The sequence below is a fragment of the Pelodiscus sinensis genome, chromosome 11 (assembly GCF_049634645.1).
Source record: "Pelodiscus sinensis isolate JC-2024 chromosome 11, ASM4963464v1, whole genome shotgun sequence".
NCBI lineage: Eukaryota > Metazoa > Chordata > Testudines > Trionychidae > Pelodiscus > Pelodiscus sinensis.
This window is the reverse complement of record NC_134721.1, coordinates 4394565-4410489: the sequence shown is the minus strand read 5'-3', so window position 1 is coordinate 4410489 and position 15925 is coordinate 4394565. Positions and strand designations below refer to the sequence as shown.

At 43.2% G+C, this 15925-nt stretch overlaps 1 protein-coding gene across 3 annotated transcripts in view; it reads right to left on the bottom strand.

Moving 5' to 3' along the window:
• The window catches only part of ATXN7 (ataxin 7), a 178632-nt gene extending 162707 nt beyond the window's left edge, over positions 1–15925 (bottom strand). Inside the window, exon 1 of one of the 3 annotated variants that reach the window (XM_075938494.1) lies at positions 15894–15925. The gene's annotated coding sequence lies outside the window, so the exon portion shown is untranslated. Of the gene's footprint in view, positions 1–7782; positions 10881–12634; positions 12658–15893 lie in introns of those variants that run through there. The other 2 variants (XM_075938495.1, XM_075938496.1) reach the window with 2 other exon arrangements.

The window sequence follows — 15925 nt, the reverse complement described above, 5'->3', positions numbered from 1 at the left end:
GCTGACCTTGGCACCAAAAGTGGAAGTGTCCTGATAAAATTTGCGGATGACACAAAGTTAGGAGGTATTGCCAATTCAGAAAAGGATTGGGATATCATACAGGAAGATCTGGATGACCTTGTAAATTGGAGTGATAGCAGTAGGATGAAATTTAATACAGTAAACTTCCAATAATCCGGCACCTTTAGGACCCAGGGGGTGCCGGATTATCAGATATGCCGGACTATCGGAAAGGAGAGCTATGAGGGGTCTGGCCCCAGACCTCTCATAGCCCCCCCCCCTTCCGATAGTCCGGCTCTGCCCCAGGCGTCCCTGATTCAGCTGCTGCTGGTCAGTTTCAGCAGCGGCTGAATCAGGGACGCCTGCAGCAGAGCAGCTGGAGTGCTGCCAGGTTCATCCGGTAGCGCCGACCGTTGGCGCGGCGAGACCAACCCGGCAGCACCCCAGCTGCTCTTGGGGACGGCTGCAGCAGAGCAGCTGGGGGGCTGCAGGGTTGGTCCCACAGCGCTGAGGTGCGGTGCTGCGGGGACCAACCCGGAAGCACCCCAGCTGCTCTGCCCCGGGCTTCCTGGAGTCAGCCGCTGGTCAGTTTCAGCAGTGGCTGAATCGGGGACACCTGAGGTGTTGCCGGGTTGGTCCCTCAGCCCCGAGGGGCAGTGCTACAGGACCTACCAGGCAGCACTCCAGCTGCTCTGCCCCCAGCTTCCCTGATTCAGCCGCTGGTCAGTTTTAGCAGGGAGGGAGAGGAATTATTTAAGCTTAATACCAATGTGGACACAAGACCAAACGGATATAAGTTGGCTAGTAGGAAATTTAGACTTGAGATTAGATGAAGGTTTCTAACCATTAGAGGAGTGAGGTTCTGGAATGGCCTTCCAAGAGAAGTAGTGGGGGCAAAAGATCTATCTGGCTTCAAGATTAAACTAGATGGCTGTGTCTACATTGGCACCCTTTTCCGGAAAAGGGATGCTAATGAGACAAGTCGGAATTGCAAATGCTGCGGGGGATTTAAATATACCCCGCGGTATTTGCATGAACATGGCTGCCGCTTTTTTCTGGCTCAGGGCTTTGCCGGAGAAAAGCGCCAGTCTAGACGAGATCTTGCGGAAAATAAAGCCTTTTCCGGAAGATCCCTTATTCCTCTTAAATTCAGGAATTTAAGGTATAGACCCGCTAAATCAAACTCAGAGGGTGCCCCTGTCAGCTCTGGCACACCTGTTCCTCACAAGGAGTAAAGGAAGCCAATGGGAGCATTTGCTTCTGTCCACCTCCTGCTGTGTGGATGGCATGGAAACACAATTTAAGATATATCAACTCCAGCTACATAATTAATGTAGCTGGAGTTGCATATCTTAAGTCGACCTTCTGCTGCAGTGTAAATCAAGCCTTATGTATTTAACTTACCTACGTCCCAATGAAATTTCCCACCATAGTAAGGTTAAATGGATATATTTGTGTTTTCAGGATAAGGAAACAAGGCTATGTTTACACTGCAGAGGTTTTGTGGAAAAAACTTCACTTACGACCGCCCTGCAATCGCGTTCTTTTGACAAAAAGTCGAAAGAAGAGAGGGGTTTTTCTGACAGCGGTAAACCTCTTTCTATGAGGAAGAAGTCTTTTTCTGAAAGAGCTCTTTTGGGAAAAGGTATGTGTGGACAGCCTCCAGAAAAAAGCACAGATGCCCTGGTGGCCACTCCGTCCATAGTAATCACAACTTAAATGCAAGATAGCGTCTAATCAATGCGGACACTACCTTTCAAAAAATCAGATCACTTTTTCGATGCACTTTTGCTGTGTAGATGTTCTCTTTGAAAGTTTTTCCGGAAGAAATCTTCCAGAAAAGCTTCTTTTGAAAGAAGCTCGCAGTCTAGACGTAGCCCAAGATTTCTATAACTTCAACATTTTAAAGTATTTTTCTCTGTTTTTTCTATTTGTTTGACAGCATTTTGTACACAGTTACTTTCACAGTTTTTGTGGGTCTTTCATACAGCAACAGGGAAGACTTTTAAAAACAGAAAAAGTTAACTGTGAGACCAAAATTTTATAAGTAAACAAATTTGATGCAGTGACTTACGGTCAAATGTGTTTCCTGTAACTACTTTTAACTAATTAAGAAAATATATATTAGATTTCAAGGTGATATCACCTTAGATAATTCTTATGAACCAAGACAACAGATTTATTTTGTATTATTTCTATTGTTCTGCATTAGCTCAACTCTACACATTAGCATAATCTACAGTCAGGAAATAGAGATAAAAAAATCATTAAATAAATGCAAGTGCCAAAGCACTGTAAGAGTGAAAAAGGAAGTGAAAATATTTACAATAAACCACACAAAAAAAGTCAGATGCATACTTAGTGTTATTTCTTAATATAGTTTTGTTTTACTTTCAGCTCTTACAGGTCAACATTCTGTTTGGTCCTGCCGTGAGGATGGGGACTGGACTCGATGACCTCTCAAGGTCCCTTCCAGTTCTAGTGTTCTAGGATTCTACTTTGTATTAAATAATTAAAGAGGCACAGGACTAGACAGATGGGTATGATTCTACAGACCAATGGTCAGAGCACTCACCTAAGAGGTGGGAAACCCCTGTTCAAATCAGTTCTCCTCATCTGGTAGAGGAGAGGAGAATTGAACTGGGCTCTCCCATATTGCAAGTGAATAAATACCATAATCATTAAGCTAAGCTAAAGCTTATAAAGCAACAGCCTCCTCCTCTCCCCAGCCCATTTTCTGCTGAGTTAAGTGTGCTCAGAGCATACCAGACTGGGAGGCCACTGGCGGGATAGGCCTAGCAACACTTGTCTGCACCTAATGTAAGGAGCACTCTTTGGCTTTGGTGGGAGACAGAAGTCTGGGTGCCTACCTGATGCAGAGATATGCATGGCTAGGAGCAGAAATGTAGGTGCTGATAGAGTTTTGGTGCCTATGGAGTTAGATATCAGCTGCACAAGATTTTTCATTATTGCACTGGAGCCTAAATCTGGATTTTAAGTGTTCAAGTCCACTTATGGATTTGGGCCTTACACATGTAAGTCATGCCAGTCACTATACCCATGTTTCAATTTCAGTATGTGCACATGTACTGGCAGGGCTGGGACTTAACAGAGAAAATGTGGAGACAGAACATCTTGCGGGTCCCCATTCACTCCAAAGTTCATAAACTGGACTGAGTAAGATGTGATTGGGGGGAGGGGGAAAGCCACAACCTACAATAGGTCAGCAGTAGAATTAGTTAGTAATAGGCAAGCATAACCCAAAAAGGGAAGTATGCAGATCAGCACCTCTGCTAAAAAATTCCAGCTGGTACAATTCCACTGAAGCCCCAACAGGTATTAAAACCGCTATTTCCCCCTCACCCAAATGGAAACCACACACATGACAACCCAGAACCATTACTCGCTACCTGGAACTTATTTCCCTTTAGATGCAAGGAACTTAGCTTCAGCAGAATAAATAAGGAATGTAATTTACACCACCCTTCACTAGCATAATTTAACTGGCCTTATATGTCCTCTGAGAAAAGCCAAATTACCTTCTGTCAATATACAATGCTTTTTAAATACGGAGTTAACCCATTTGCTATTAACACTGATATAAGAGTGATATTTTAGCAAGCATTTAAGTAGATTCTATCTTTGGCCCTCTCCTCAGAGAAAAGTTAGGGCTTGAGGAGTTTCTATTTTATTTTAGGATTTTATGCTGCTGCCTGTCACCACAGTATTTGAGCATTTGTTATAGGAGCAGCAAGAGAGTAAAAGCAACAAAACATGAATCAAGGGGGTCTCATGGTAGGATTTTGCCACAACTCATTTAGGCGTAAGTTTGAGTGCTGAGAAGTGAGATGTGATGGGGGGAAAAAAAACCACAACCTACAATAGGTCAGCAGCAGAATTAGTAAGAGGCAAGCATAACCCAAAAAGAGAAGTAGAGAGATCAGCCCCTCTGCTAAAAAAAAATCCAGCTGGTAGAATTCCACTGAAGCCCCAACAGGTATTAAAACCACTATTCCCCCCCCTCACGCAAATGGAAGCCACAAACATGACAACCCAGAACCATTACCCCCTACCTTACAATCTGAGAAGTCAAGATACTGCAGCACAACACGCCTTATCACATTTTAGGAGAATTTTAGGTGCTTCATATGTCTTACCAAAAACATTATTATGATTATTAATAAAATAATTGTAATAATAATAATTTGACCTAAGTCTTATATAGCATTTTTCAACAGCAGACCTCAAGGTGCTTTACTTTTATTTCAAAATATGTGAAGCCAATAAAAATAAAAGATAAAGCCATTTTAAACTAAAAATCATGTTTATTAACATGGGTTCGACATTTTCTTCCTTAACATTCTAAAGACAATGGCCTTTATTCCATACTGCTCCCACACTGTCTGGATTTCCATTGCTGTGCTGCAAATTTTTTTCTAACATTGAGAGTTTCCTTGTACTACTGCTGGGAGATTTTTTTTAAAGCTTTTATGAAACATTTAAAAGCTGACTCAGAAGTTACACACCGCTCTGATTCAGCTTTCTTAAACTCAGCCGAAGAAGCTGATGCATGATAAGTAACGTGCCGTTCAGATTTCAGAGGCACGAGTAGTAGCTGCAGCGAGGAGTCCTGTGGCACCTTATAGGCTAACTGAAGTGTAGGAGCATAAGCTTTCGTGGGCAAAGACCCACTTCGTCAGATGCATGTAGTGGAAATTTCCAGAGGCAGGTATAAATATGCAGGCCAGAATCAGGCTGGAGATGAGGAGGTGGATCCAATCAAGGAGGATGAGGCCCACTTCTAGTAGCTGATCTGGAGGTGTGAATTCCAAGAGAGGAGAAGCTGCTTTTGTAGTTAACGAGCCATTCACAGTCTTTGTTTAATCCAGAGTTGATTGTGTCAAACTTGAAGATGAACTGTAGCTCAGCAGTTTCTCTTTGAAGTCTGGTCCTGAAGTTTTTTTGCTGCAGGATGGCTACCTTTAGATCTGCTATTGTGTGTCCAGGAAGATTGAAGTGTTCCCCTACAGGTATGTTGTCATCAGATATTAGGAATGGCAACATACAAAAACCTGTAGGGGAACACTTCAATCTTCCTGGACACACAATAGCAGATCTAAAGGTAGCCATCCTGCAGCAAAAAAACTTCAGGACCAGACTTCAAAGAGAAACTGCTGAGCTACAGTTCATCTTCAAGTTTGACACAATCAACTCTGGATTAAACAAAGACTGTGAATGGCTCGTTAACTACAAAAGCAGCTTCTCCTCTCTTGGAATTCACACCTCCAGATCAGCTACTAGAAGTGGGCCTCATCCTCCTTGATTGGATCCACCTCCTCATCTCCAGCCTGATCCTGGCCTGCATATTTATACCTGCCTCTGGAAATTTCCACTACACGCATCTGACGAAGTGGGTCTTTGCCCACGAAAGCTTATGCTCCTACACTTCAGTTAGTCTATAAGATGCCACCGGACTCCTCACCGCTTTTGCAGATTCAGACTGATACGGCTACGCCTCTGATACTTGAGTAGTAGCTGCTTTCTGAAGGGGAAACTATTGTTTTACCTGCATAGCTTTTCACAAAATTTCCTCAACTGTACCAACCCTCACTTAATTACAATACTTTAAATGTGACAATCACAACTCCTAGTACACATACTAGATTTAAAATTATCGTTGGACAAAAACATTTACAAACTGCTCAGTGACAGTCAGGCAATAAATATAAGGTTCTCTCTCTACTGGAAACATTTGAGAAAAGCAGATAGCCCTTTCCTTGTGTCATGAAGGCCACCGAACTCGTAAACTGACAAGCAGGATGAATAAGGCTATGTCTACGCTACAAGACAAGGTAGAAACTTTTATGGTCGAATTCTGGTACCCAATGTTGCAGAGTCAAAAGTCTGTATCCTCACTGCGGGGGAGAATCCAGTATAGTCCTAAGTAGCGCGTCCTCATTAGTGAGCCTTCTGTCAACTCAGAGCGCGATGCACCCTGGGTAGATATCCCACAGTGTCTGTGCTGCTTTGCGTTCTGGATTATGCTGCTGCTGCATGCTGGGACCAAACTGTGCAATGGGTGATTATGGGTTCCTGTTGTCAGCAGCGTTCCATAATGCACTCATCTAGTCCTGTTCTCCTTGCTTGAGATTAACAGGAAGCAGTCTTTTGGTGCCTTTTTGCCCAGGTTGCCTACGCAGATGCCACAGCAGTGCTAGCACGGATCCCGTTTTGCAGCAAGCCATTGCAATGCCAACGTCTGCCTTGGTGCGCCTAATGGCACAGTACTTTGAGAGCGTACACATGTCGCTCCACCAGGAAGAGGGTGAGAACAAATCCCAATTTAGCATGGAGTCGCTGCTCCTGCAAGCCCTTGCGCTGATGCAAGCGCAGCCACCAGTCAAGCCTGTGGACACAGTGGGACGCCTGTTCTACTGCCACGAGACAAGCAAACTGGTGTCACTGCACTGCAATGGAGACATGGGATGATCAGCAGTGGATGCAAACCTTTCAAATATATAAGACTTCTTTCTTGCAACTTGGCGAAGCTGTACCGGGCAGCCTGGAGCCCAGTAAAGAGCAATTCAACTACAGGGTGAGCAAGTGCAGAATGGCAGTTGAATGTGCTTCTGGATGTTTAAAGGGTAGGTTTAGGAGTCTCCAGACTAGGTTGGATCTCAGCAAACACAACATTCCCTTTGTGGAGTCAGCCTGTTGTGTGCTCCACAATCTTTGAGAGAGCAATTGAGAAAGTTATCTGGCAGGGGGGGCTGGGGGGGGTGTTCCTGTCCTAGCACTCTGCCCGCATCTCCTCCAAGAGCATGTTCGCGCAGTCCACTTGCTGCTTGAACATATCCTCCCTTTGTATGTTTTCACCTGCGGATCTGCACCAGGCAGAGATACTGGACCTGGGGGCATACACATTGCAGGAGATACATTGTGTTATGCCTACTCCATATCTGTTAGCATACAGCAAAGATCTCTGTAAAGACAATGGAGATGTGTTCTGTGCAAGGCCAAATTTTTGCTTGAAAGCAGCCACTATACAGCAGGTACAGAGTTCTCAAGGGAGCATCTGTACTCACATGTCTTGGAGGCAGGCAGGCATAGTAAGGGTCCTGCCAAGGCAGGAGAGGATGGCACCTGGCCATGCTGGAGGGGTAGGAAGGTGTCTGGCACACGCTGCCTCCCAGGACAGTGCTACTTTCCTAGCATGCAGGCGCCTGCAGGTGGGGAGGAAGAAGGCAAAGCGGCTCCCCTCTGTGTCTGGCACACGCTGCTTTCCAAGACAGTGCCACTTTTCCAGCCTGCAGGAGCCTGCTTTCCCAGCCCGCAGGGAGGGAGGAAGCATGTCCGGCACATGCAGCTTCCCAGTGAGAGTGCTAATAATTTCCCCTCCTCCTTTATCCAGGTTGCTATGAGAGATATCACTCTTCTCTGAATCACACAGAGCGATCGGGAGCAGCTGCTGACTACCTGGGCCTTATGCTGCTGCAAAGCTTTGTGGTTCAGTGATGCTTGACCACGTACTGGCGGCTTGGCGTGGGAAGGTGCCCTACCGTGGAGAACGAAATAAGGCTGGCCTCCCCAAAAACCTTCTGAGAAGGATCAAAGAGTTCCTAGCTGAGAGCTTCATTAAGATGTACAAGGAAGATGCCTGCTCTACCTGCTAACACAGTAACAAGCTATTCCAGGCTCCCTGTGCTGTGTGGGCACAGCGCACACAGCACATCACATCCTATAGCCTTATCCCACTTGTAGTAAGAAAAATAGTGAACTCACCAGCAGTGCCTTCCCTGGGGTCGCTGATGGACTGGGAGACATCCTGGGAGGAAGGGACTGGCTCCAGCATGATGAAAAGTTCTGGCTCTCACTGATCACAACTGGCCATTCTCCTCCTCCACGTCTTCCCCCTCTGCCACCACGCTGTCATCCACAGTGACGCCAGGAGCATCTGGGCTGGACTCCATGGTCAGACTTGGGTAGCTGGTCGGGTTTCCCCTCCTGAACTGCATCCAGCTGCTCATAGAACCAGAATGTGTGCAGTGCTGCACCAGACCGTCCGTTTGCCTCCTTTGCCTTTTTGTAGTTCTGCTTCAGCTCCTTGATTTTGACACTGCATTGCCCGTGTCCATGTTTAGTTTGCTGGTTTGGAGTTTGGAGAGAATGGATTCCTCTCCCCACACCTTGATGAGGTCCAAGATTTCCTGGACACTCCACATTAAGCTCTTCTGCGCCCGTTGGAGCTGGAGCCCACGGGACTTGAAATAATTGAAATCACTGAAGTATTAGAAATGAAGTCACGGCCACGTGTGCTATCGTGTGACGTGCTGCTTACTCTGAGATGTGCTCGCAATGCTGGCCACACGGGAAATGAAATTCAAACTTTCCCGGGGTTTTTTCTGTTCTCCTGGAGAGCAATAGAGGCACAAGTTCTGGCAGAGAGGTCAGAGCAGGGCACTATGGGATGCCTCCTGGAGGCCAATAATCTTGACTTTCTCCACACTATTGTAAACTCGACCAAACAAGGTTGAGGAGAGCATTATTCCTTGTCGTGAAATCAGGATTAACCAACATCAACTTCTGTGACCCTTAAGGTCGGAGAGACTGGCTTCATAGTATGGACACAATTAAAAAAAACAAAACAACAACAACCATATGTGGCTAAATTCAGTGTAAACTCCTAGTGTAGATCAGGCTTAAACTGCAGAACTGTGGATCCCATGCTGAAAACACATATCTATAAATCAATAACCTTACTAACTAGAGCATGAAGACTGATCACAACTGCCACAGAATCACAAAAGAAAGATTATCTCAAAGATCATGGATGCATAAATCAGTTAGGATTTTACAGGCCACACCAAACATCTTAAAATTCACCCGTAAATCTACTGACAGACAGTTCATATCACGGAACACATATTCAATATACTATTAAGGAAAAATCTCAATAATGGACAGGCATTTTCATTCTATAATGCCAGTCATTTCCAGATAGTTTTAATGCCTAGCCCCATGTAGTCTTCAAAGCAGTAATCTGATTTAGAGAGGACAATGGTGACCATAGTCTCAAATGTCTCAGCTCCTTTGCAAGCACTGTCAGAGATAAGATACTGCAAGTATCCCATAGAAATTCTACCTCTTAGTTCTCCTACTTTTGAAGTATTACCGCTGTTTTATCCAGGTTAACCTGTATCATCTAGTCCCCATCCATACCCTAATCCAGGGCTACTCAATTTTGGAAACCCCAGGGGTCCACAAAGATATTCTCAGCACATGCGGAGAGCCACAACTTGCGTGTGGTTGCGTAAACATGCAAATACATGCAAATAGCTTCTTCCACACTGATGGGCATGAATACAGAGCACTTCCCACAATGCCCCGGCACTCCCAGCACCTCCTCCCTGGGGGCTAGAAACGCCAACGCCCTGTATCTGTCTGTTCCAGCCAGCCCATCTGCTTGCATCTTTTAATGTTCACACAGACTAGGAGACACCTTGCCGTTGTGAAGCATGTTCCCAGTGGAGGCCACATTCAAAAGATCCCACTCGCAGGCTGTGGGCTGAACCCTGCGTAAACCCAAATGCACCGCAGGCCCCATGTTGAGTAGCCCTTCCCTAATCGGTCAGAGCCTTATTTGACATATATGAACTGAATGTTTTCAGCAGGTAGGATAAAAAGGGCAATTCATCATCTCACGCAGGTCTGTGTGCCCAAACTTGCAGTGACTTAAAGGTTCAACTTTGGCTTGATGAGTATAAATGACCGACCACCTTCAATTTATATGGTAATTAATTTCAAAACTCTGAGAAGCAAAAATATTTAAGAGGACCAACAAACTATATCTGGAAAGATGTGACAGTATTCCTGGGAAAAGATTTGGAAGAAGAAATGACCAACAATGCCATCACTAAATAAATAAGGAATCAGATCCTAAATGTAGGAAAAGTTATTAAAAGAATAGTATTTAATAGCCTACAAAAAAGGGCAAAATAAGTCTATATCCCCCCCCCCCCACACACACACACACACTGAATACTGGCAATGTATGGCTTCTGACAGCACAAACTATAAATTAATATTGGGTAAGTGATGTTGCCCTCTATCAAGTACCTCAACCCACCATTAAGATGATAAAGAAAGCGGTATAATCAAAACAAGCTGTTTGTTCCTGAGCTCCAGAGAGACAGGACAGGGAGTTCAAGAACCACCAGCAGTCAAGATGGGAGTTAAACTGCCCATGATGACAGTCTATCCTATTGTAACAAAGAAGGATCTTTCCGTTCATGTAGTTGTTGTGGGGGGCATAGAAGAACAGAATGAGCCATCATTACAGGAGGATTAGTGGCAAGATCACATTTCCAGCAAAAGTGCAGGTAATATTTGAGGATACCATGCAGAGCTTCCAGAACTGTGTAGGATGTGCATTATTGTCTGAAAATGGACATTTTAAAAGCATGATATTAAGTACAATTTTTATCTGTCATAGTAGTACAGACAAACTAAAACCCTGACTTCTACATGGTTAATTGGATTATTATTTTTTATTAGCAGTAGTGTAGTAGTGCTAAGTTTTGTACCCTTTCCCTCACTTTCCCCCCTATTCTGTACAAATATCTTATTGTGAGGCCTGCAAAAATGCTGAAGTCCCTATAAGCAAATCTACTGCATCTATACAGTTCTTCCTAATAAATGGTGGACTGCTAAGTATGTACCCCAGGGAAACTGAGACATAAATTAATGACTATTTTGGTATGAAAGATTTTATTCTGTTTATTAAGAATTCTCTATAACAGATGGCTAATCACTACTATAAATTGTGGCCTTTAAGGGTGTGTCTAGACTACATGACTCCGTCGACGGAGCCACGTAAAGTAGTTTACTCGACATAGTCAATGAAGCGGAGATTTAAATAATCCCCGCTTCATTACAATAAAAATGGCCGCCGCACCGTGCAGGCAATCAGCTGATCTGGCACAGCGCGGCAGTGTAGACGCGGCACGGTCGATAAGGGAAGCCTTTGTTGACTGCTCCAGCATGCCTCGTTTTGGAGGCATACCGGAGCAGTCAACAAATGCTTCCCTTATCAACCGTGCCACGTCTAGACTGCCGCACTGTGCCGGATCAGCTGATTGTCAGCACAGCGCGGTGGCCATTTTTATTTTAATAAAGCAGGGATTACTTAAATCCCCGCTTCACTGACTATGTCGAGTAAACTACTTTACATGGCTCCGTCGATGGAGCCAGGTAGTCTAGATGCACCCTATGATGTGAAAATTCCAATGAACAGAGCTTTTGGTTCCATTAGTATCTGTGTTCAGCTAATACTAATATACTATTGAAAAGGGCAGGAAAGACTCTAATACTAGGATAGCGTCTAATTCTGTAGGGGGTTTCTTTTGTGCATATGTCTTTTATGGCCATAATTTGTGTTGTTAGAGCTACTTTACCTGTTTTGCAGGATTTTTAAAGTGTTAGCTTTATCTTTATTTTTGAAGTGTTTTTCCCTTGAAGCATTTACACTTATTACACCTGCGGTACCTACTTTTCTTAGTCCACGATCACATAAAATCATGTGTTATGTATTTCAATTAATGCTAAAAACAGACAATAATAATGCACAAGAGCAGAAGCGTTCAAAATATTTTTGTTCTTGATTTCAAAAGAAACTGCGTGAGGCTTTCATATCTCATAATATCAAAAGACTTTATATTACATCAGTGACTAGGGAGGATTTTAAAATTGTATCTGATTTTTAAATCTGCAGAATTACATAACTTGCAATCAATTAATTAGATTTTCCAAAGTAAAGGAGAATCATACCTGAAATGATGAATGGGGAATCATAACTGAATTTGTGTGATTCTAGTTGTGTTCTACAACAATATGTTCCTGCCCTATTAATGTTTGATATTTTTATCAATAAGCTGGAAGAAAATACGTCCTCTGCAAATTCTACGGCAAAGATAAACAATTGTGGAGTAATAATGATAAGGACAAAGAGTGATCTGGATCGCACGGTAAATAGGGCTCATTCAAATAACATGCATTTAATACAACCAAAATTAAAAATTATAAACATAGTAACAAAGAATAGTTGTCACACTTGCAGGATGAAGGACTCTACTCTGGAAAGCAGAGATTCTAATAAGATATCCTGGTGGATAACCAAGTGAACATGAGTTCCCCGGCTAAGGCTGTGACTAAAAAAGGCAATGAAATCTTTAGATGTATAAAATGGGAAATATCAAGTAGAAGTAGAGATATGGTATTGTCTCTGCATATAGTATTGGTGAGATCATTACGCTTTCCGGTTCAAGTGTCTTCTTCCTTTTACTAAAAAGATGCTGGAAAATTGAAAATGGTTCAGAAAAGAGCTACAAGAATGATATGAGTTTTGAAATCCTGCCTTTCAGAGACCCAGAAACTCAATCTTTCTCTTATCAAACAAGGTTTAGAAGGGACTTGATCACAGTTTAAAAGTACATGGAGAGGAGATTTCATTTAGCTGTAGGTTCTTTAATCTATCAGACATGGTCCAATGGATGAAAGCTGAAACTAAACAAGTTCAGACTGGGAAAAGGTGCAATTTTTTTAATAGTGAGGATAATTAATCTTTAGTACAACTTACCAAGGAATGTAGTAGATTTCCATCACTTGAAGTCTATCAGACTGGATATCTTTCTAAAAGACATACTCTAGTTCAACCAGAAGATAGGAACCTGAGACAGGAATCATTTGGCCTGTGTTATTCAGGAGATCAGATTAGATCATCATAATGCTCACTTCTAGCCTTAAAATCTATGAAGTGTTAAATTGCATTTAAAATCCTGTAATTTTATCAAACAAAAGCCATTGATAAGAAGACAGAAGTACAGGCATTTTCCTTTAAATCAAAGTGCTGTTAATTCAAGCATGAGTCAACGACAGAGATCAGTGGAACCATTCTAGAACCCTGAAATGTTCTATAATCAGTGACACATGAAGACATGAGTCACATGAACATCATTAAACAACATGAACTACTCATCTGGACTACTGGATTCTAAATGAACTTTAACCATTAAATAAAAGTATGTAGATAATACTGTGGAGTTCAGTGTAAACACCTGATCAATGGACAGTGGTAATCAAAAACCAAAAAGTCTTATAGTGGATGAAGAAAGTGATAAAAATAATATAAAATAATATGTCATTATATAAATTAATTGTGGTTCTTCGGCTGCAATATAATATTCAACTCTGGCCTAAAAGGACATTGCAGAAAAAGAGAGAGTCCAGAGAAAAGAAATTATTAGACATGAAGGAAGATTTAAAATGTTCAAGACAATATAGTTTACAGAGCAAATGAAGAAAAGGTGATTAGATAGAGGTATGTAAAATAATGAACTGTTAAAAGTGCCTGCTTAAACTTCTCTAATCTATCATTTCTTATAATACTAGAAGATCTGGATGATAGGTGCTTTAAAAAAGCAGACTAGAGGCATCCAATGAAATTAAATGGCAACAAATGCAAAACTGAAAAAAGGAAATGACTTATTTAAACCATACAAAATTAACTGGTGAACTCACTGGCATGAAGTATTATTGAGGCCAAGAGCTAGCCCAATTTAACAAAGAATTAGACACTCATATGAATAATAAAACTATTGAGAGTTACATACTATCATATAGTCTCAGTTAATCTGTAACTGAAAAAATTTAGCAAACAAATGGTCTGGTAGCACTTTATAGAGTAACAAAACATGTAGATGGTATCATGAGCTTTCGTGGGCACAGCCCGCTTTTTCAGATGAAAGCTCATGATACCATCTACATGTTTTGTTAGTCTATAAAGTGCTACCAGACCATTTGCTTGCTGTTTTTTTTCCTGTAACAGACTAACTCAGCTACCCCCTGAAGCTCCTGAAAAAAATTAAAAAACAATGAATGGTCCTGCAGCACCTTAGAGATTAACAAAAAATGTAGACAGTATCATGAGTTTTCGGGGGCACAACCCACTTCTTCAGATGAATGTAGTGGATTGTGTCCCCGAAAACTCATGATACCGTCTACATTTTTTGTTAGCCTCTAAGGTGTTGCAAGACCAATTGTTTTTTAAGTTTATACTATAATATAGAAAATTTAAGAGATAGAAATTACTTATCTATGGTTATTTCTTCTACTATCATCCATCACTATAATATCTCAAAACCTAAATTTATGCTTCAGGATGTAAAGCAAACACAAATTACTTAGGATTAGGGAGAAACCAATTGTCCATTATTGGCATTCTTGTACCTTCCAATAAAATATCTAATACTAGCCACTATAAAAACAAGATACTGAACTAAATAAGCACTGGTCTGATTTGGTATGGCATTTCCTATGTACCTATTAAAGACCATTCTCAGGAGCAAAATTAATCCCTGAGCAAGTTCACCTTTAAACCAGGAAACTGCAAAACATTCCAGTGCTCTCACACTTTTTACTGTATCCTAGATCAATTTTCAAAACAAAAAACTGACCCTAGTGAGAAAAACAAATATTTTAAGCGTACAAAGAAGCACATAAGTTATGTAACATGTGACGATCAAAACAAAAACAGAAGACTATGGTAAAAATATATATGAATGAGAGCATCCAAGTAAAGTCCTCTAAAATGCTTGAAACGTGAATGCTTATTAAAGTATACCACAGTAACACCAGCTACAGCTAACTACACCGTTACTACAGAGTCACAGCTTGTGGTTCCACATGCTAACGCTAACCATATGGCATAAATAAAACCCTAATCTCTCCACCCCCTTGTTCTCTCCCCTATGGTTCCTAGCTTGGGTCCGCATGGATCTCCTCAACAAAGAGCGATGAGGCAGATACCAGACCAGCTAAAACAACAGATGGATTCTCCCTTGGTGTAAACATCTTTAGCGTGGGCATAACTTTTATTCCCACTGCAAACTGATACTTTGTAGGTCAGTAAAAGGGTAAACAAGGTGCTGAGGACAACTCCAGTTGGTGAGCAGCTACCTCACTGGGTTTAGTAGGACCAGTTGGGACTCTGGCAGCATCCTGCCAGATGCAGATGTCTGGTCCTTCTTAGCATAGACGGGAGAATGAATTTTTTTTTGTTTTTTTGCTCAGACTATTTTATATTTTAAAATTAACAGTGACACTGCAGAGTACCGCTTGTTGAGAGATAAGCACAGGTCCAATGTGGTTACTGTCAATGTTTTACCTCAATGAGCTAGGAAAGGGTCAGTCATACCCAACCGGAGTTAGAAATTGCAGTGGTAGCACAAATATAAGGGCGACAGTGATAAGGGACATGGTAGCAACGAGACAAGTGCGTAACACAGCAGCGAAAGCAATGAAGGAAACAACGGCCACAGCAACCAGGAGAAGGGAGATGGTGGGGAGGGATGTTAATTCTAGAGAGCCGATGGTGGTGAAGTTGTCGTGGGGAATAACGGAAAGGATCACATCAAGCGAAACGATGGCGAAGGCAACTGCGATGAGAGAAGGGGTGGTAATGGAAGCCAAAGGCATCATGGAGAACGACGGCAACCGCGGCGGCTCAACGATGGCAAACGCAACCCAACGGAGGAAAATCACGGCCACCCCGGGGCACGATGCCAACGAGGGCGGCAGAGGGGGACGGTGCGAGGCCAATGCCATGGGGGCACCCCAGGAGAGCGTCAACGAGGCCGGCACCCACCCCACGCTGCCCGTGACGGAGACGGGGGGCAGGACGCCAGCCACGGGCACGCGGGCGGTTGCGCGGGGGCCACGCGTGGCGCACGACGGTGAGGGGGCAGGGGGCCCCCACGCACCCAGCACCCGGGGGGGGGCGCCCAGGAGGGGGGGGCCGGGCGAGGCCGGCGCGCGGGGTGGGGCCGGCCGCCCCTCACCTGGTGAGGCCGGTGCCGCGCGGGGTGCGCCC